The sequence below is a fragment of the Equus asinus genome, chromosome 15, assembly GCF_041296235.1.
Source record: "Equus asinus isolate D_3611 breed Donkey chromosome 15, EquAss-T2T_v2, whole genome shotgun sequence".
NCBI lineage: Eukaryota > Metazoa > Chordata > Mammalia > Perissodactyla > Equidae > Equus > Equus asinus.
The window spans coordinates 27,841,829-27,864,555 of record NC_091804.1 but is presented as its reverse complement, the minus strand read 5'-3'; the positions used below and the strand labels follow the sequence as shown (position 1 = coordinate 27,864,555).

At 50.2% G+C, this 22,727-nt stretch overlaps 1 protein-coding gene across 13 annotated transcripts in view; it reads right to left on the bottom strand.

Annotated features, from left to right (window-relative positions):
* EPB41L1 (erythrocyte membrane protein band 4.1 like 1) overlaps window positions 1–16,438 on the bottom strand; it is a 117,509-nt gene extending 101,071 nt beyond the window's left edge. For 4 of the 13 annotated variants that reach the window (XM_070485861.1, XM_070485868.1, XM_070485862.1 and 1 more), the window contains exons 1-2: window positions 15,845–15,996; window positions 77–127 (exon numbers count right to left, since the gene is read on the bottom strand). The gene's annotated coding sequence lies outside the window, so the exon portion shown is untranslated. Of the gene's footprint in view, window positions 1–76; window positions 128–5,270; window positions 5,565–15,844; window positions 16,001–16,273 lie in introns of those variants that run through there. The other 9 variants (XM_070485842.1, XM_070485866.1, XM_070485845.1 and 6 more) reach the window with 9 other exon arrangements.
* Between the last annotated feature and the right edge of the window lie 6,289 nt (window positions 16,439–22,727).

Here is a 22,727-nt window from a genome sequence, read left to right as displayed (position 1 = left end):
GGTTCTGAGGGCCTGGAAGGCCAACTTGTCCAACCTGAGCAGAAGGAGAATCAGGCTGTGCCTTTGTAACACTCACCCCTCCTCCGTCCACACCAGCTCCCTGGGGGGAAGGACGTCAGTCAGGTACCTAGAAGGAGGAAACAGTGTTAGCTCCTCCGAACCGAGTTCATGGGCCCCGCATGGAGCTGGAAATTGAGAGGCTGGCATTTGACTCTCTGAGGAACCTTAGGGAAGTTGCTGAACCTGTTAAACAGAAAGGCCCTTGTGACTACACAGAGAGCAAAGGGGAAAGTAGCAAATATGAAGCTGAGGCGGCCAGCAGGGGCCAGGCTGTGAAGGGCCTTGGACGCCAAGGTAAAGAGTTCAGTATTGATTCTAAGAGCAATAGGAACTCATTGATCTATAGGGTAGAGGATGGACTGAGAAGGGGTAAGAGTAGCTTTAGGCATATAAGTTAGGAGGTTGTTGTGGTTGTCCAGGGCGCATGTGACAAGGGCCCAGACTGGGATGGTAGCAGTAAAGCTTGAAAGAAGTGGATGGATTAAAGAGATACTATTTAAGCAGTGGTATCCACAGAACTTGGTGGTAGACTGAATGTAGGAGGATGAGGGAGGGCAGAGTCCTGCCTACCCTTCATGCACTTCCTTCCATGTCAGTCTCATGGTCTCCAGCACCCAGAAAAAACATGCCCATTGCTCTCTCAACCTGGCCTATCCTTGCCTCAGTCTCCCCATCTGTAACATAAATATAGTTGGACTCAGCCAGTGGTCCCTAAAGTCCTTTTAGCATTAATGTTCAGTTCTGGTCTAATTCACTTACAGAGTATTTAAGCCCCTTTTCAATCACCTTAAGCCCCAACTGCAGGCCTAGCCTAGTACACATGGAGAAGGATTGTTAGAAGGAGAAGCCTCAGGTCCCTGGACTCACACGCTCAGAACAGTAGCATGGGATACTTCACATAGAACACAAGAATCAGGCCACTAGGAAAGTCACTGGCTGAGGTTGGACCAGCAGGATCAGAAGCTGTGTTCCCAAGCACCTTCTCTCTCCCCCAGCTCTGGAGGCCAGCATGGGCCTCAGGACACTGCTACTTCAGCTGTAAAATCAGTCACCCAGCAGCTTGCAACCCACGTTCCCATCCACTGTTTCCCAGCACCCAGGCTAACCCCAGGAGGCAGTGCAATACAGTGGTCATAAGATTGGGCCCCACAGTCACACAGATCTGGTTTGAATTTTGCCTCCATCCCTTTCAGGCTTTGTGGCCTGGGGTAAGTCTCTTCACTTCTCTAAGCCTTGGTTTCCTCATTTGGAAAATAGGAGTACTGTAATAGTGCCTGTTTCCAGGGCTAAGTGGAGGGTTAAGTGAGATGATGCATGTGGAGAGCTCAGCAAATACCTTATCATAGCGATCCAGGAGGTAACAGCCTCCCTTTACAGATGTAGAAACTGAGACCCAGAAAGGGGAAATGACGCAGTGAAGACCACTACAGCCATTCAGTGCTGGGGGGAGACCCAGAGTCCAGGTTCTTAACCACTAGGTTGCAGGCACACCATTTTGGTTCCTGCTTCTCAGATGTAGAAGTTGAGACTAAAAAACTACAAGTGACTTGACCAAGGCCACAAAGAGAATTAACGGTGGAAGAGGGTTTTGAACCCAGGTCTCCTTGATGAAAAAGCCCGTGGTCTCCTCCATGGGTAGCCAGAAAGCAGACGTGTGTGGAGAAGCTTCAGATTTCAGGGCCCTTTAAACCTGGAACAGGGACAAACTCAAATCTGGGCAGATGGAGGGGGGTGGTGGCGAAGCTACCTTGAGAGGAAACCAGAAGGAGCTGGTGAAACAAAAGCCTCTTTCTGGGAAGCCTCTCTGGGGACTGGGCAGGAGAGGAGGGGGCTGACAGGCAGGGCCATCCGTCCTGCCAGGGCTGAGCTGCGGGCTGGATCTAAACAAACAGAAACAGTTCCAGCTTGGCCACCAACTTGCTGTGTGATCCTAGACCACTCACACACACATACACACATACTCAGTTCTCTGTTCCTTCAACTTGAGAATGAGATGGTTGTACTGAATGGTGTTGAGGCCCCTTCCAGTTACAGGACACTAATAACAACCACTCCTCACAAGCTCTGGACTCCTGGTCAGGCCCTACTCCTATAACCCCAAAAAGGAGGCCTCTTAACACTGGCCAATATTACCACAACAGGGCTGGGAGGTCCTGCATTCAGGTTCAGGCTGTATGGCCAGGTCACTTCTCCTCAGCAGGCCTCAGCTTCCTCATCTATAAAATGGGCACGTATCTTTGCCTGATCACCTACAGAACAGGAAGATCCAAGGAGCTACCTCAAAGGCAAGACATCCCCTAAGGTAATGAACAAAGCATCCCCTAGTCCCCATCCCAAATCCACTCTCAGGCTTTTTTAACTTCTCGTCCTTTCCATCCAGCCCATGTCCCCTGGGAGAAATGGAACAAGAGAATCCAAGCTGACAGATGCAACAACAGTAGCAACAGCCCCTATGACTAACAGTAGTAGCAACAACCTCCACAGCTAACACCTGACAGCTCACACGTGCCAGGCACTGTGCTCACTGCTGCACTCAGATTCTATCTCAGGTAATCCCCTCAATCAACAGGTAAGCCCCACCGTTAGTCTAGATTTGCCAATGATAGACTAAGGTTCAGCAAAGTGAAGGGACTTGCCCAAGGTCACACAAAGAGCAAGTGAGTGGCAAGGCCACCCAGAGGTAGGCTCTTCATTTGACCTCAAAAGTCTTAATCTTATCCTGGAGGCTATGGGGTTATCCAGGCTAACTTCCGCCATGGGGCATGGCCCAGATCTAGGGGGGAAATGTGTGGGGAATATCTGATTTTCACCCCCTCAAGCCTCCCCAAAGAACCAGTCTTTATAGTCTTATACTATTATTCAAATGTGTTCAACTCAACTCTCTGGCTAGAACAGCGCTGTCCAATAGAAATATAACGCAAGCCACATATGTAATTTAAAATTTTCCATAACTGCATTTTAAAAGTACAAAAGAATAGATAAAATTAATTTTACTAATATATTTATTTAACCCAATATATCCATTTCAAGATGCACTCAATATAAAAAAGAGGTATTTTACATTCTTCTTTTTCATATTAAGTCTTCTAAATCCAGTGTGTATCTTACCTTTAGAGCATCTCAATTCGGATGCTAAATTTTTATGAAATGTTTAGATTCTCTTAGCCTTTACAATTGAAAAAGTAAATTCGCGAATTTAAGTTCCTAAACATATCGTATAATTTTTTTGCTAAGTGAAGGAACTGTTCTTTCTAAATTTTAAATTAATCAAATAAGATTAAAAGTTCAGTTCCCCAGTGGCATTGGCCACATTTCAAGAGCTCAGTAGCAACATGTGGCTAGTTGCTACTGTATGCACAGCGTGGCTCTAGACAATCAAGTCCTAAAGGGCAGGGCTGGTGGCCTCCAGGGCCCTAAGCCAGAGCCAGTCCTCTCAAGACAAAGTTGATTGTGAACAGAACGGTATCTGTTCGTTCAACAAACCCCTACTGAGCCTAATATTACTATCTGCCTCTGGTGCCTGTTATATTCACAGCGATGGTGACAAAGGGAGTACCCATTGTTCAGAAGATAACATTGTGGCTCAGAGAGGTGGGCCACTTGCCCTAGGTCACCTAGCTTTGACCCCAGGCCTGTCTGACTAGGAAGCCTGAGCTCTATCCCTAAAGCTTGACAGGGGCCCGGTCTGGGGTTTGGCCTTCTGGAGAAAGGAATAAGTCTTTGCCATTATTCTCAAGGACCCCTCCTCCATCAGTCTAGTGGCAGAGAATGGCCCAGAACAGGACACCCAACGAAAAGGGTAAAAGGGAAGGAAAACAGGAGAAAGGCGTGGCATGACCTGCACTGGGTGGGGGTCCTGTGTATACAGCGTAGGCCACTGTGGCGCCATCCCCACACCCCCACCCTGCTAAGCAAGAGGCAAAGCCAGGAAGGCCCAGTGGCTGTCAGCTCCCTGGGTGGGTCCCTGGGGCTAGGCGCCATGCCCTCCCCGGCCCCTCCCCCCGGGAGCACTCCCCTAGAGGCCTTGGACTCCGTCAGAGCCAGTACTCACCTCCCAGGGTCACCTCACCTGGAGTCAAGGGAAAGAGTCCAAGAAGCAGCCCGCCCCCTGGAAGGAGGGGAGGAACAAGCCCTGGAGGCAGATTCCAGAAAAGGGAAAAGGTGGCAGGTACATGCCAGAAAAACCTGGTGGCTCTGCCCCCTCTCCTGGGGAGCACAGCTAGCACTCGGCCCCTTCCCACCAGCCCAGCAGGGTGAAACTCTCACAACTATTAGGTTTAACAATTAACTCTGATTGGTTTCCATTTCAGCAGCAGGCAGTTTCAGCAAAAAGTCTCATCTGGGGGTAGGAGAGCTTGGAAGGGGAACAAAGAGGAAGGGGTCAGTGCAAAGGAAAAAAGGGTGTTAGTGGACCCCCTACCTCCTCTTTCCTGTCCCATCCTACCAATGTGGGACAGCTCATGCTAAGGCCTAAGTTCCAAAGGTCAGGGACAGTGACTCAGCACAGTAGGTACTCAAAAAAATATTTTTAATTAACAAAGAATGGGGCAGGGTGAACTAGAATAAAACAGGTAAGATAGACGGGCAGACTGATGGAGGAGAAGTGCAGGAAGGCAAAAAGTGGCTTGCTCTGGGCTGGGCATCTCCCTGACCTCACCAAGACCAAGCTAGGTTAAGGACTGGGACAGCAGCCACCCAGGGCATGCAAGGAATGTGGCTTTGAAGTCCCCCACCCCTGGGTCTGCTCTTTCTAGCTGTGGACCTTTGGAGCCCTCATTCCTCATTTCTTTCCCCAGAAAATGGGGGTGATACCACTACGGTATCATGCAGGGCTGTACAGGGCCAGGCCCACAGATGCACGGATGCTCTGTACCCTTGTAATACAGTCATGTCTCTTGCTGCTTGGCAACAGCCTCCTCTTCTCAAGCCACCCCCTGAATTCCCCCACATCCCAATATTGCCCTAGTTCCCACCTATGTGGCCCTTTCTCCTTTCCGGGAAGGAAAGCCTGGAACAATGACGGCTCCAGCCCACTCATATCCCACTCACCTGAGATCACACACACACCTTGGCAACAGATTGCTCCCAATCTGACACGTACTTGTCAGTTACACCCCTTCTTGGGTTCTCCGGCCCCCTCCTAGCCCTCTTCCCCCAACCCCTGTCATAGGCCGAGGTCCATAGCTCACAGGGGCTGGTGCTGAACTCACTGTGGCCAGTTCACCGGGTCTTCTTGGATGAAGGATCCGTCTCTGGGCCTCTGCTTCCTATCTGTATAATGTAGGGGCCCAGGGAGTGGATCAAGAGACAGCTTCTCCTGCCGGCTCTAATATTTAGAGATTCTGATGTTCCTGGGATCAACTTGCACTTTAACTTCAGACAGACCAGAGTTCAGCTCTCAACCTTGGCCAGGTAAACACGCAGCCCTGTTATTATGGGATAGACTTCAAGGTGAGCCTGCCCAGGGCTGGGACTGCAGCCCACCCCTGACCATTCTCAGCTCAAGCCTGAGCAGAGGGACAAAGGCCCTCCCTACTCACTGGTTCCCCCTACCTCTGCCATAAAGCCCTAACTTTTCTGCCCCACCCTTCCAGTCTTCTCTCTCTCGTTCTCAGTAGTAGCATCATGAGCTACAACTCCTCTGAATTATTCTTGGCAAAACAAAGCTTGAAGTTCCGCCTCCACCTGGGGTGCTGACCCTAAGCCCCTTCCATATGGAAATTCTGGAGCTGCCTCTGCTTCCACTCTGCTCTTTCCTGAATCCTTCCTGCAACTCTCCAAGTATGCAGCCCACTTTCCCATCTCCAGTCTGGAGCTCCTCTCCTTTCCCTCCACAAGGAGCATCTGTCTCCCTGCCTCCCACTGCCCCCTCTGCTTTATGCCCATCCAGCTCAAACGTCACCTCCTGCATGCAGTCTACACTGATCACTCACTCCTCAGCTCACTCAGCCATGTCTCTGCCAGACACCAGTAGTAGAGATTTACTGCCCCTACTTGACCATAAGACCCTGCAGACCAAGGAATTCCTGCAATGATTTTTCTGTATCTCTGACACTCACTCCCCAGCACAATGCTCAGAACACAGTAGGTATCTGCTGAAACAATGATCATAACCATTAACTGAAAAAGAATGAATTGTGATTGTTTATTGACCATTTATTTTTTACAATGTTCCAATCTCAGCATTTTACATATTTCATTTTAGTCAAGCCTCCAAGCCTCCAATAGACTGTCATCCCCACCCCCTTTGATTTAAGCCGAGGAAACCGAGGCTCAGAGAGATGAAGGGACTTGCCCAAGATCACACAGCCAGGAAATGGCAGAGTCAAGACTGGAATTTGAGTTCTTACTCACTGCCCTACTGGCTTCTCTCCAATCCACCAATCAAGGAGGGGATATGTGAGAAGTCATGGCCTGCCAGTGACAGGGTCAAAACCAGCCCAGCCCAAGACCAGAGACAGATTCTGCAAATAAAACTCAACTTTTTATTAAGCACCTGCTCTGTGAAAAGCTAGGTGCTGGGGGGCAAACAATGATACATGAGACATCCTAGTGCTCACAATCTAACGACAGAAACAAGTCATGTCCCAGGATAAAGCTAAGACCAAGCAGAACTTGTCCCCAGAGGGGAACAGATAAGGTACTAAGGGAATCCAGAGGAGGGAAAGACAAATTCTCATTGTGGGGGTGGGGATGGGAGGACTCACAAGGCTTTGTGGGACAGAGGTTGGCCACTGAGCTGAGCCTTGAAAAGGCGGACAGGATTTCAACAGTACTGGGGAAGGGCAGGGTGGCATTCCCGGCAGCGAGGAACTCAGGGAGCTGGGGCAAAGACATAGGTAAGCACTGGACATGTCCCAGGAGCGCCAGGAAACACATTCTCCAAGCACTCCCCCACCTTGGCACTGGCCTCAGTGGTCCAGCCCTGAAGATGGCTATCGTGAGTGTCCCCAGATTCACAGGCACCTGGTTCATTTATGGTGAGTGGGCGTGGAAAGAGAGAAAGGACTGAGCACCTAGGCATGTGGTTTGACAGGAGGGACTTGAGGGGTTAGAATCCGGGCTCAGTACGGAATCTCTGAAGATGGGAGATGCTAAAGGGAGGGGGTGGACTCGCCAGAAGCGGGTGAAGCTGAGGAGGCAGCAAGAAAAAGGGCAAAGAATGTAAACTGGGTTCTGGCTTTCAGAACCACAGATCAAAGCTACACAGGACCTTGGGCTTATCCTATCTAACCCCCATTTCACAGCTGGGAAAAGTGAGTCCCAGACAGGGGGAGGGACTGGTCCACAGTCTCTCTGCATCTTCACTCAAAACCAGCAATGTGCTGAGAGGCAGGAGAGATCTGTCTTGATGCCTGACTCTGTCATTAGCTGGTGACCCTTCTCCAGTCCTTAGGCTCCCACTCTATAAAACATCCCTGAAGACGGCGGTTCTGAACTTTTATGGGTTGTGACTCAAAGACTCAGCTGATGCCTATGGATCCTCCCCGAGGACAAGGCCCACTCTCAAAATTGTGCATGCTGTTTCAGAGGTTCATGAACATCCGAGACCAGCACTCTCCAAGGGCAATCTGAGAATCTTCTGTGTCCCAGTCACCTCAACAGGGAGCCTGTTAAAACACGCTGATTCCAGGGTACCGCCATCGATCCCACCCTCCCATGGAGCATCCGAGTTTGACTCTCTGGGGTGAGCCCTGGAAGAGAGAGTCTTTAGCAAGCTCCCCTTTGCTGCTGTCAGGGGAGCAAAGTTTGAGAAGCTCTGCCTTAGGGAACCCTCAGAGATGGGGGCAGGGATGGGGCGCTAAGCTGCTCTCCTTTTAACTGTTTCATGTATTAAATTTCTGCTTCCTTGCCTATGAAGAGAGGGCTCTCTGATTAGAAGTTTTAAGCCACTGCTCGTTAATCAAGGTCCCTTCTGGTTGAGCCACCTGCTCAAGCTGACCATGGTTATGGTCATCGTGGGGGTGGGTGGAGGCCCAGCAAGCCGACTGCAGCTGCTCCGATTCTGAAGTGCCACTCGAGATCAGCAGCCCTGCCTGGGAGGGAGTCTGGACTCCTGGGCGCAACTTGGGGTAAGAGAGGTTTCCTATCAACTCCAGCTTAAAGGCTCCTTTCCTCTCGCTAGACTGTCGCACTCTGGCCCTCGGCCAGCTCTGGCTTCCTTCCTTTTCCTTTCTAGCACAAGTGTCCTCCTGAACCCGGGTCCAGCCTCTGCCTCCCTTGCCTCCACCCATCACTGAACCTGACAGGGGATCTCCAAGCCCCCAAGCACCCTTCTGAGATGAAATGATCACTCTTTGCAGATAATAAGCTTATTTAACTGGAAGACTCAAGATAATCAATGAAAAACTAAGGTGGTCAGTGACAACAATATCTAGGAAAAACTCACATGCCTTCAGACCTGCCCTGTCACTTGTCCCTGATGCAAGTCTCTCCCACAGGTGGGCAGTGCCTAGGACCAGATGGGCTCAGAGCCTTGGCCAGCCCAGGGCGAACACTGTAGGAAGGCCAGTCCCTGAGAGGGTGACAGCACAGGTCTGGGAGGCAGGAGACCTGGATTAGAGACCCTGTTCTCTGAGCCAAGAATTTCTTCTCTGAATTTGAGCAAATGTGTGCCCCTCTGTGAAGCCCTAAATGTTCTCAAAGGCCCCACCTGGGGCAGTATAGGAAAGACTCAAGAGCACCCATGGGCTTTGGATAGATCCAGACTTAAAATCCTAGTTGTGCCACTTGCTGGCTGAGGACTGGGTAGGCCTTGGGCGAGTTACTTAGCCTCCTTTAATAAAATGGGGTAATCTCTGCCTAGCTAGGTAGTTGCAAGAATTAAAAGACATAGGCACGTAAAGCGCTTAGCACGGGGCCTGGCACATGGTGAGCCAATAAGTACGCAGTTGATTATCAGTCACCAGAGGGAGCTCTGACGAGGAAGATTCTAGGCTTTTTAATTCTTATGTGGCCCCAAGCAACCCCAAAACCACTCACTGAACTGGGTCTGGAGGCTTTATCCTTAAGATGTTTAATCTGGAGAGAAGATGGGAGAGGGAGGACCGGAAGGCAGGAGGGGCGCGCTGAGAAGAGAAGGGAGGAAGGTAAGCAAGGAGTGAGGAGGAGCCTGACTCCCCCAGCCTGGGGGAAGGAAGATGACTTCAGGGAAACGGCCAAGACAGGATATGCCTTCTCTCCTTTCCAGAGCCTTCCCTAGGCCCGCCAAGGCAAGGCTTAGAGGGACACAGCCTGCTGAGAAGCACCACCCTGGCTGTCAATAGGGACATTGAAGCCTTGAGTTACCTCCAGGCTCTGGCTCCTCATGCTGCTGCTGCCCGCCTGTGGTGGCCTCCTCCCGCTGGTGCAGGCAGAGATGGCCAGAGCCAGGCTGAGAACAAAACAACCTGCCCATTCAGCCTGCGGAGGCACTGCCCACTCACTCAGGACTCAGGGACCAGCCTCGCCTGAGATTCTGATCCTGACTCAGCAGGACTCTTCTCTGCTGGGTCCTCATCTCTGGGCCCTGTGCAGAGCTCTCTCCAGGCCTCTACCTGCCCCAAGCTCCTGCTTCTGGGGGTAAAGTTGCAACTAGGAAAAAAGCACTGTTCAGACTGTAAAGAGGAGCCACAAACAAGGCGTTCCAATTGCCACTGACCAGCTGTGTGACCTTCGGGATATCACTTCTCTCAGAGCATGTTCCCCTCCTCTGGCTAACGAGGGCAATGGAGGGCAAGGACCATCCCTAAGGTTCTCCCAACTCTGACAGCAGCTACGCCTCGCAGGATACTTCTGAGCAAAGGGGCAAAGAGGACTTGCCTCAGGAGAAGAGTGGGCTGGGCTGCGCTCTGCTGAGAATGCAATGGATGTGGCAACGGCCAAGGGTTATTATGAAGATGACGATTATAATTAAAAATCACAGCAACAAACTCTTAAGCAATTTACAAAGAGCTTTCTCATTATCCCCCAGGATTCACAATCTAGTGAGGCAGGTAGAGCTGATGATGATTATTCACATTTGGCAGAAGAGGAAAGTGAAACAAGATAAAAGTGACTTTTCCCAGCTACTAAGTGCAGAGAAGGAGGAGCCGAAGAGGAAGTGATAATTACTGGGTGCCTGCCCTGTGCCACCTCACTAGGGTTTCCTCACATCTGTTATCTTGACCAAGTCTCACCAGCACAACAAGCACCGTGGGTGCTACTGCCCCCATTTCACAGAAGAGGAAACTGAGGCTGAGAAAAAGTAACAAATCTATCCTAAGGCTCACAGCTGTTCTACTGCAAAGCCTGGATTTGGACCTGGGCTTTAAGCCCTGCACTCTTTTCCATCTTCCTGTATGTACTGGGTTGAATGGTGTCCCCCCAAATTCATGTCGATCCAGAACCTCAGAATGCGACCTTATTTGGAAATAGTCTTTGCAGATGTAATTAGTTAAAATAAAATGAAGTCATACTGGATTAGGGTGGGTCCTAAATCCTATATGACTGGTGTCCTTATAAGAAGAGGAGAGGAAACTGAGACACACAGGGAGAAAGAGGAAAAGGCCATGTGATGACAGAGGAAGATGCAGCTGCAAGGCAAGGAACACCCAGGATTGCTGGCAACCACCAGAAGCTAGGAGAGAGGCATGCAAAAGCCTCCCCCTCAGAGCCTTCAGAAGGAATCAACCTTGCCAACACCTTAGTTTCTGACTTCTAGCTGTAGAATTGTAAGAGAATACATTTCTGCTTTAAGCCACCCAGATTGTAGTACTTCGTTAAGCAGCCCTGGGAAATTAATACATTGTGCATCCATTGAGTAGGAGACCTGAGACTCTTAAATTCCAATTTTCAGATTTCCATGCATTAGGCAGCCTTGAAGGTTAAAGAGGACCTGGGGGCCCATGAGAAGTCATTCTCGTCTCCCCATCTTGGTGGCCCAGGCTAGCCTGAACTCCATCAGTTGTGCTTCTTCCATGTTCTAGGTCTCTATCCGCCCCACTGGGCCCTTCCATCACACAAACAAGCACCCTCTGAGCCCAGTCTCAATGCTCCCCCTCCACCCAGACCATCCTCTATCACCATCTGGAGAGCTATATTTTTGAAATGCAAATCTGATCCTTCCTGGTTAGCTTAATCCTCTTCCCTAGCTCCCTACCACCTGTAGGACTCAGTCAAGATCTTCAGCCTGTATCAGATGGGGCCCCAACCTCCTCTCAGGCCTTATCTCCAGCCACTTGCCCCACCTGTCCCCACCACTCACCACCTTCTGCTCCAACCACACGGAACTATATGGACTTCCCCTAATAAGCCATGATGCCTTTGCACATACTGCTCCAAATACCTGAAAGATAAAATCCAACCCGACTACCATCTTTCTCCTCCATGAAGCCTTTTTCCTCCATGAACAGCCACACCCTAGCACCTTGTACATTGTGTATCTTTGCATATCTGCCCCCACACCCAGCCAGCGAACACTGTTGTATTCATTTCTGTTTCTGTAGGCCTAGGGTCCAGCACAAATGCATTCAAGAAGGTTAAATTGTAGAGTAGCCATAATAGTAATAATTGCTAACATTTACCAAATGTTTACTATGTGCCCAGCACTGCACAGAGCATAATATGTATGTTACCTCATTTCATTCTCAAAACAACCCTGTGAGAACAGATTGGTGGTTACCAGGTGAAATGGGAGCAGGAGAGCAAAAAGGGTAAAGGGGTACATATGTATGGTAATGGATGGAAACTAGACCTTTGGTGGTGACCATGTTGCTATCTATACAGAAGTTGAAATATAAGGATTATACACCTGAAATTTACCTAAGTTATAAACCAATGTGACCTCAATTTTTAAAAAAAGCCAATGAGACAGATACTGTTATTGATCCTGTTTTACAGGTGAGGAAATGAACAGATGAAGTCACTTGCCAAAGTCCACCCAACTAGAATGTGGCAAAGTCAGAATGACCCTAGAGCCAGTGCTAGTAACCAATACTAGGTACACTATCCATCCCAATACCTTCATTTCACAGGAGAGGAAACAAGCAAAAGAGGAACAGTGATTCGCCTATGGTCATGTAACAGCGCGTGGACCCAGATCTTTAGATTCCTTGTTCAATGCCCTTCCTCTTCTCATTCTTGCAGGATCCTAATTCAAGAGGACACAGAAAATGAGCTAGATTGTGTCTCCTGAGGGGCTTTCTCTGGCCTCCCTTAGAGCAGAGCCCAGACACACAATGGGGGCTCAAATCTATGGCTGGTAGCAATAAATCTACAGTCCTGGTGGTTTTGGTCAATGATGGACCGCATATGCGACGGTGGTCCCATAAGATCAGCACCATACAGCCTAGGTGTGTAGTAGGTTATACCATCTAGGTTTGTGTAAGTGCACGCTATGATGTTTGCACAAGGACAAAATCACCTAACAATACATTTATCAGAAGATGTCCTCGTTGTTAAGCGACTCATGACCATAGTACTTCAAAAAAAAATCTGAGGCCTGCTTAGATATTACAATGTCAGGGCCTGAGAGGACAGTTTGGGTATCATTTAGTGCCACCTTCCATTTTATAAAGTAATCCATTCAACTAATGTATTGAACACTAATCATAAGATAGGCATTATGTGGGGGCACTAGGAAGACTGATAAGCAAGTTCCCACCCAGATGGTATTTGCAATCCAGTGAGGGGAGACAGACAAACAATTAACAAGTTCATGCATAATTACAAACTCTCAGAAGCACTATGAAATACAGGGAGCTCTACAAACACATAACAGGAAAAGCTGACTTATCCTAAGAAGTTGGTAAAGGCCCCCGAGAAAGTGATTCTCAAACTGAAATCTGAAGAATAGGAGTTAACCAAGATAAGAAGCAGGGGAAGAGTGTGCTAGACAGAGGGAACAGCATGTGCAAAATCCCAGAGGCAAAAGCACTCATGGTGCCTGGATGCACTAAAAGAAAGCCAGAGAAGCTAGTTTCCAGAGAGGTGGGCAGGGACTCAATACTGCAGGTCTTGTAGGTCAAGGTAAGAAGTAGAGAAACTGAGCAGAGCGGGGAGATTCCTTGCTCAGAACCTGACCCAGAGCAGACACTGTCAACGAGTCATCGCATTATTCAGTGAAGGAGTGATTATCCAAGATCACAGGGAAGACCTGGGACTTGAAACCAGAACCTCTACATGCCAGGCTAGAGCTGCAGGCTACTTCAGATTTGTGTGCCAGAGGGGGCAGGGGATGCTTTCCAGATGCGTCAACCTACAGGAGGTTCCTCCTCCCTGTCTGCACCTCTCTTGAGTTCTAGAGTGCATCAGAATCACCTGTGTTTGTTAAAACATAGACTGCTGGGTCCCAGTCCCAGAATTATTGATTCAGTAGGTCTGGTGGGAGCCCCAAGAATTTGCATTTCTAACAACATCCCAGGTGACCCGGCTGTTGCTGGTGGGTGGCCATACTTTGAGAACTACTGCTCTAGACTAGAGTATCTGGGGACAAGGTGGAGTGGTGAGTGGGGACCAAGGCTAACTAGGATCTTTAGGGGCTAGAAGGATGGATTCCTAAATCTGGGTAACACTGAGCAAGGGAAGGGGCCTCAAAGTCCCAGATTCCAACCTACTAGCCACTCAGCCAGGGAAACTGAGGCTTAGGGAGTTTAGACTCTTACATAAGAAAGGCTCAATAAAAATGTGTTGAGTGACGAGGTAAATACATAAAAGGTTTAACCAAAGTCAAAAGGAGACCCTGGACCAGACTCCAAGGCTCCTGAGCTCCAGGCCAGAGCCTTTCCTGTCCTGGGAAAGGGATTTGGGGAAGGGGACAGCAAGCTCAGCTTTCCCAGCTTCTGCTGCCTTCAGCAGGGAAACATTTTAAGAATTGCTGAAATCTGCTGTTGGCCCCCAGTCCTATCACCCATCCACCCTGCTTCCTTTCACATTCCCAGCTCCCTCCCTTTACACTCCAAATCCTGGGCACTTTATCCTGGCAAGCCCAGCAGCAGAGGGGGAGGTGAAGCTACAGGGAAGAAGAACTAGAAGAGGAGGAAGAATTCTTGCACTCGGATATCCTTCTTCCAGAATAATTACTTCCTCCTATAAGAGTCTTGGTTTCTCTCTATCCTTGTATCCAGTCTAACTGCAATCTACCTACATTCCAGTACCAGCATCTGAAACCCACAAAGTCAGGGGCTAAATTTCCAAACCACCTTTTCACCTAGTTTTTCTAAAATAGAGTGGCACTGGACAGAATTTTTCTATTCTATTCCAGCTGGCAGCAAAATGACACTTCTTTTGCAAACCCACATGCACAGATTCACTAATATACAAACAGCTATATGTACATAAAAACAAATATACCAGAACTTATGAAAAAACACACATAGATGTCAAGAGATACATTATTCACTGTTCATTGATAAAACATACCTATGCATCCAAATGCGCAAGAAATACACAGAAAGAACACACACATGCACATAGACTACAGATGTAGAAATGCATGCACTGCACCAATACACGGGGAAAGGGGTACAGACACACCCAGAGATGCTCTCAAAGTAGAGGTCTCCTGAAAGGGGATTTCTTGGCGGGGGAGGGGGCTGGCCCTTTAAGAGCGTGGCTTTCCCTCCTCATTTCAGGGCACCTAAGGTGTGGCTCTACCCACTGGAGCTGGCAAGCCTGAGGGTGGGAATGTGTCTGACCTGGCCAGGCCCGGTCTGGCTCTGGGCGAAGGTCCCTGGGGCTGCGACAGGAAGTGGATCTCTGAACCGACTGGGTCACCAGCCTGGGGACCACGGTCGCCACCACCACCACCCTACACCCACATCCATAGCCACACCCACGCGCACCCACTCCTCCACGCTCCCACAGAGGCTTCAGGCAGGACACGCCCTCCGCTCCAGCTCGGCCCAGGACGGGCTCCGCTGTCAGCCCAGCTCCCTCTGGCTCCCGGGGTGTGGCCGCCCACTTGCCAGCAGGGAGTCCCCTCCTGGCCCGGCGGGACGCTCCTGTCACCGCCGCCACCCACTGCCCCGACCAGGTGCCCCGCTCCGGGCGATGGCAGCGCCTCGGCTGCCGCCCCCACCCCTTCCTCCCGGCAGTGCGGAAACAAAGCCGCGCACACGCACAAGGGGGCTACGCGGGGCTACGCGGGTGCACACCCGCCCTCACACGCGCACACACGGGGAGTCACACTGACCCTCACACAGCGACAAACACACACACACACCCCCCGCCAAGGGCTCCAGCCACAAGCAAAGCCACTGGCACACACCCTCATCCAGATGTACACACTCAGCTACACATTCAGACACACCCTCTCAGAGACACATTCACGGATAGACACACGCAGACACACACACCCTCACCCAGACACACACATCACCCAGTCCAGACGAGCGAAGAAATACAGAGCACACACCCTCACTCACTCACACACACACACAGATGCACACCCGGTGTACACACGCAGGCGCGCGCACACCGAGCATCCACTTGCACGGACCCACGGGCACACGCGCGCTCACACCCAACACACACCCGAGACGTGGACCCCGACACACGTACCGGCGCCAGTACTGAGACGCACGAACCGAGGCCCGGGGCTCCTGGCTCCGGCGCCCGCTCCCCGCCCGGGTGGTGTCCAGACCCCCCCCCCCCCCCCCGCCCCCCGGAGCCTGCCCGCCGGCCTGTCAGGGCTCGAGGACGTGGGACCGAGCTCGGAGCCCTCGGTGCTTACACACACACACACACACACACACACACACACACACACACACACACACGAGCTCAGACGCGGCGGGGGCCCGGGGCCCGGAGGCGGGCGGCTAACCTGGCGGCGGCGGCGCGGCTTCCAGGCACTGTCTGTCCTCGGTCGGTGCGTCCGGCCGCCCGGGGGGCTCCGAGGCGCGCTCGAGCTGCGCAGAAATGCCCCGCTCGCTCGCTCGCTCCCTCCCACGGCGCGCAGCCCCCTCCCCGCCCGCCCCCCTCGCGGTCTCCCCCCTCCGCCCCGCCCCGGCCGGCCCCCGGCGAGGAGGCGGTGGCGATCCCGGCCGCCCCGGCAGCCACGGGCGAGCGAGCGAGCGAGCAGCCAGGGGAGCGCCGCCGCCGCGGGAGCCGCCGGAGCCGGGGCCGCGCGTCGGGAGGAGCCGCGCCGGCCCCCGGGGAGGGGAGGGGAGGAGGGGGCTGAGCCCCGCGAGCCTGCCTGGCGCTCGTGGCTCGCCGCCCGCTCCCCCACGTGGGGCCCGCGCCCGGCGCCTACCTGAGCGCCCGGGAGCTCAGAGGCCGGGAGCGAGCGCGGGGCGAGGGATAGGAGACCCCACGCCGGGCCTCCTCGCCCTCCCTGTCCTAGCCGGGTGGGCTCGGGCCCCGCCCCCGCCTCCTCCCAGGTCCCGGCCAGCGCCGACTTCGGTCTTCCTTGGCTCCGACGCCTCGGCTCTCGGCCCGGTGCCCCGGGCTAACCCCACGGCCAGGCGCCCAGCTCGCCGGCCTCCTCTACCTCGGTCCGGACCTGGCCGACGCCCACCCGCCGCCCCGCCGCCCGCCCATTGTTCCCGCGGCCCGAGCTCGCGGAAGATCGCGCCACGCGTGCCAGCCCCCTCTCGGGTGGGAATACCTCTGGACCCTCTGGGGGCTCTCCAAGGGCTGGCCCCTCCACAGGCGCAGGCGTGCCCAAAGGAAAGAGCTTTTCTAAATTAGAGTTATAACCACTGCAGCCCTTATAGGTGCCCCTTCAGGTCCTACTTTGAGGATAGACTGAGGCTGGGGAAGGGAGGAACGAACCCAAATTCAGCAAGCCCGGGATAGCAGCGGGGAGAAGCTGGGGCACAGATTAGGAGTCCTCATTCCGTAGATGAAGAAACCTAGGGAATTCCTGCCCCAGGGTTCCTAGGACAGGGGTAGGCCCTCCAGAAGAGCAAGGAATGATGAGCCTGGCCTCCTTTGTTAGACACTAAATAAAGCACAGAGACGTGGAGGAAGAAGCAAGTCATGCACTTTGGGAGTTTTACTGAAAGTCAAGACACATGGAAAGGGCTCTCAGTGCAGGAGTTTTCACCTACCTGTCTCACTTAGCCCTAACCACCGTCCTCTGTGGCAGCTGTGATTATCCCCATTTTGCAGATGAGAAGCTTGCCCTAGGTCTCTCCACCAGGTGGCACAGAGCCAAGATAAAGCCCAGCAATTATTCAGTTCTTCGCTGGGCTCCTCCCTCCAGTATAGGACACTCAGTGCCAAATGAGCAGCTGAGAACACAACAAATCAAGAGGGGAGGCCTAGTTTGGGCCTCCAGGGACCTCCACAAACTAACAGAGGGCAGAACTGAGGGAGATGAGGCCCCAAAGCAGGACTGATCATGGCTTGTCCTGGAGGAAAAATGAAAATAATGAGAACTAATGATAACTATTGTGTTTGGGGCACTGACTATATTCCAGGCACTGTTCTAAGAGCTTTACTTGCACCAACTCAATGAGTTAGTTATCCCGCAATAACACTGTGGGGAAGAGATTATTCTCATCCCCACTCTGTACATTAGGAAACAAACACAAAGACATTACAACAGTAAAGTGGCAGAGCCGGGATCCAAATCCAAGAAGCTGATTTCCAAGCCTGTATTTTAGCTCCCACAGGCCAGAGAGAAGCAGTCTTGAATGTGAGGCAAAAGCATTTGAACCCCTGGAATGCCAACCATAGCAGGACTCTTTACTTGCTGTCTTCTGTCTCCCTCTGTGTACCCAGTGCCCAGTGCACAGGGCCTAGTATGTAGGCCTAATTTGTTAAACTACTGCATGACTGCCACATAATGCCAGAGTGCCGAGGGCCATGTGCAGGGCTTGGCTGCAGCCCTCTCTGCTCTGCTGGGCATTTTTATCAGTGGGTTTAGATGAAGCAGAGGAAGGCATGAAATGCTAATCATATCTACAGCTGTCATGAAGTTGGGAGGGACAACACTGCGGAAACCAATTTAGTTTCCAAAAGATCTCAGCTGCCTTGGGGCTGAGGTGGAACTAACAAGATGAGGTGCCACACTGAATAAATGGAAACTCTTGCCCTTCAGTCCAAACCAGAGCAGTCCCATAGAACTTTCTGTGATGATGGAAGTGCCCTGAATCTGCGTTGTCTGATACAGTAGCCACTAGCCACCTATGGCTTTTGAGCACTTGAAATGTGGCTAGTACAACTGAGAAGATAAAATTTTAATTTTATTTAATTTTAAGTTCTTTAGATGTAAATTGCCACATAGGGCTGGTGGCTGCCATGATGGACAGTGCAGTTCCAAATGACGAAGTGCCCAAAATACGCAATAGAAAGAATCTAGATTAAGAGTAGTTTCAGTGAAAATGACTTAAAGGTTTGAGTTGACCTCAATCTCAACAATGCAACCTGGTTGCAAAAAAGGAAGGAAGGAAGGCAGGGGAGGAGGAAAGGAAAAAAGGAAGAAAGAGAGGAAAAAGTGAACAAGATGTACTGTATCAAGAGAAACTAGAGGTTAGACCTGTGTGTTCTAGCTGCTGTTAGACCCACTCTGGTTAGCCTCCATTAGAGGCTCTGTGCTGCCCTGGGCAGATCACAGCTGGACCATAGAGGGCGGCTTTGGGCCCTTCATTCTGAGAGGGACACTGTCACACTGGGGCAAGTCTAGAGGAGGAGACAAGAATGCTGAGGACCTGGATGCCATGTTGTGTGGGGAATGATTTAAATAGCTCAAAGAAGGGAAAGCATAAGGGAGATATAGTGGCTGTCTCCAGACAGCTGCAGGGCTGTCATACAGAAAGGGTATTTGATTTGTTTCCTATTATCTAGGTCTAATAAAGAAAACAAAAAACTCTGCACCCCTACGCCACACTCTCTGAGGGAAGGATCCACGTCTAATTCCTCTTTCTCTTCCCCTCAGCACCTAGTCCTCCCAGGACCTGGCCCACATTAAACATTAACTACAAAAATTGATTAGCTGGCGAATGGATATGAAAGAATTCCACTCAGCTCCAGTGGGTGGACATCCAGGAGGACAACTTCAGCTTGCTATAAAGAACTCTCTAACATTCAAAGCTGTACAGAATGGAATGGACCACCTTGGAGTGATGAGCTCTCTACCAATAAATACATTCAAAGAAAGATTGGGCCTTCATTTGGAGGCTGAACCAGGAACCAGATGATCCTTGAAGTTGAAAAATGGGCAGTTTTATTAGGAAAGGAAAGACAAGATCAAGGCTGTGCTTCCAGACAATTATCTGGCTGAATGTATGGAACAAAATGATGTGGAGGGATCAGAGGCAGGGAGGACCAGTTAGGAACCACTGAGGTGGTCCAGGAGATGAGAGAATAGGCTGGGTGGCAGTGGGAATGAAAAAATGAAGGACAGGTGTGTCATGACAGGAGCACTGGCACTGGGCTGGGGGTCAGGAGCTACAGGTTCCAGTCCTGCTTCTGCCATTAACTTATTTGTGGCCTCAGATAAATCCCTTCTCTTCTCCGGAATTCAGTTTCCCCATCCGTGAATGCAGAATAATCTCCAAGTCCCTTCTAAACCTGGATTCTGTTTACACGAGAGAAATTATGAAAGATAATTGGGATTGTGTGTTAGATAGCCTTTATAAGCTTCAAAGTAACACTCTCATTGGTCTCATTACTATTGTCATTATTATTACAAAGGCAGCTTCCCCAGGACTTGGTGACTAGATTGGTAGGAGGGGACAAGAAGGAGTCAGTGGACTGCATCTGTAGGAGTGGGAGTAGCAGACTAGGACCTCTGATCTTTTGGGAGGGTCAGCTAACCTCTCGTCCCCTCCCCCAAGATCTGTGAAGACAGTGTTCTGTGTGCTGTCACTTCATGAACTGCTTCCTCATTCCTTTGAGCCACACCCCATACTTGGCTAAAGGAAGCAACCAGATCTTGGAAAAGATAGACTCTTTCCCCCTCCTTTTAATATTCACAAATGACACCTGGAGTGATCCTTTCCTTAAACAATAAGTATCATCCTCTCTTATAAAAACACCAATATTATTGAGCACCATGTGCTAAGCACTTTACTTACATAATTCTCTCACCCTGGAAGGTAGCTATTATTATTATTATCCCCATTTTATAAACGAGGACATCATGGCTTATGATGAGATATGCAGTTTTCCCACAGTCGCAAAGCTTATGAGGGGATTCCAGTACAAGTCTGTGTGCTTTCAAGGCTGCATCCCCAGGCTTCCAGCATTTTACTATGTATTTGAGCAACAACTTAGGGAGGAGGGCAAGATCAGTATGGTCTCCAATTTACAGCTGGGGAAACTGAAGCTCAGAGAGGTTAAATTAAATCACTTGGACAAGTTAATAAAGTCTTTCAATGTGCAGTTCAGTGCTCTTTCCTGTTCTCTGTTCCTCTCCCATGACCCAGCAGTGCTTTCCTCCTTCCCCTGCACCTTCCAGGGCCTCCCCAATCCTCCTAGGTCTGATGCCCAGCCCACCTAGAGATGGACTTTTACTTGTCCTTTGCCTGGGGCAGGGGAAGGGAAGGACTTCTGAAAGGTAAAAGTTAATTCCCACCTCATCTCCCCCCACCTCCAGCACCCACACCCCAGCCCAGGGCTTTGAGGTGCTAAAGGCTTACTAAGTGAGTCAGTCACGCGGAGCTGACCTACCAGTCACCAGAGCACCAGGTGCTAAGCTTAGTTTAGAGGGGTGGAAAAGTAGGCCAAGTGTTCTCATCCCCAGGAGCAGGGCCCAACTGTGGTTCCTACCCCCCTACTCATCTCATCTCAAAATACTGCAAACATTTAGGGAACACTGTCCAAAGCCTTGGGGGCAGAGGGGACACATGACAAATAAAAGTGTCCCCTCAGCCTTTAAAGGGAATAAGACAATGAATATAAAGTAAAATATACTTATAAAGAGTGATGGGGGCACATGGTGATTAATTCCAAGGAGAGAAGCTCATGAAGGAGTGAGATCAGAGTGGAGTCTTAAAGAGTGAGCTGAACAAGCAGAAGTGATAGAGGGGCACTCCAAGCTGCAGGAATGAACACCCAGAAGCCCTGAAGCTTAAGTATATTTGCATTCCATCTAGCAGGCAATAGGGAGCCATGGAATGCACTATGGCTTTGGAGAAAGATTGCCTGAGTTTGAATCCTGGCTCTTTCCCTTCTCAGCTTTTTGACCTTGAGCAAGTTACTTAACCTCTGTAGTAGAGATATTAGTATTCCCTCTTATTTGCTCTCCGCCTTCCCAGTAAGATTATACATTCTAGCCAGTTGCCATGTGACTTGAGTTCCCTCCAGAAGAAGGAGCAACACTTCCCCAGCCCAGAGTCAGGCTTGACCACATGACTTACTTTGGCCAATGAAATTTGAGCCAGAGAGATATATGCCAGTTCTTAGCAGAAACTTGGAGAGCCATTGCATGTTTCAGTCTAAAATCGTACTTTTTTATCTCTGCCACTGGAATGGTGTGTTCTAGATAAGGGCTGTGCCTTCAGCCTGGATCCTGGAGTGAAAAGACACATAGAACAGAGCTGCAGCCAACCCACAGCTGTCCCACAGCTACTGATGTGTAACGTGAGGGAGAAAACTTTGTTGTTATAAGCCACTGACATTTGGGGATTGTTTGTTATCACATTATAACTTAGCATAACACTGGTTTTAGTAGTACCTACCTCATAGAACTGTTGTGAGGATTAAACAAAAATCTCATGAAAAATGTAAAACTATTTCATCAGGGACTTGTATTATAAAATGATCACTCTGCTCACACATAAGTGGAAATTTGACATATGACAGAAATGACATTGGCAAAAGAGTAGCAAAGGGTGATGTAGTGGGCTGAATAGTGTCCCCCCAAAAAATTCATGTCCACGTAGAACCTCAGAATATGACCTTATCTGGACATAGAGCCTTTGAAGATGTGGTTAGTGAGGGATCTCAAGATTAACTCATCCTGTATTTAAAATGGACCCTACGTCCAATGACTGGTGTCCTTATAAGAAAAGGAGAAGACATACAGAGACACAGAGAAGGTGATGTGAAGATGGAGGCAGAGACTAGAGTGAGCTGTCTACAAGCCAAGGAACACCAAGGATTGCTGGTAACCACCAGAAGCTAGGAGAGAAGCATGGGATGTTTTCTCTCTCAGAGTCTCCAGAAGAAACCAATTCTTCCAACATCTTGATTTTGGACTTCTGGCCTCATGAACTGTGAGAGAATAAATTTCTGTTGTTTTAAGACACCTGGTTTGTGGTAATTTGTTATGACAGCGCTAGGAAATTAATACAGATGGATTACTTTAAAAATGAGACTGAACAATTGGTTATTCATTTGGAAAAAAATAAAATGAGATTTCTACCTCATAGCATACACAAAAATAACCTTCAGTTAGATTTAAGACCTAAATTCAAAAAGCAGGGGCCAGCTGGTGATGCAGTGGTTAAGTTTGCACACTCTGCTTCAGCGGCCCAGGGCTCACTGGTTCGGATCCCGGGTGCAGACCCACGCACCACTTATCAAGCCATGCTGTGGTAGGCGTCCCACATATATAAAAAATGGAGGAAGATGGGCACAGATGTTAGCTCAGGGCCAGTCTTCCTCAGCAAAAAGAGAAGGATTGGCAGTGGATGTTAGCTTGAGGCTAATCTTTCTCAAAAAACAAACAAAAATGCAAAACTTTAAAATCCTTAGAAGTAACTAAAGAAGATCATCTTTAGGACCTCGGGTAGGGAAGGATTCCTTAAACAAGA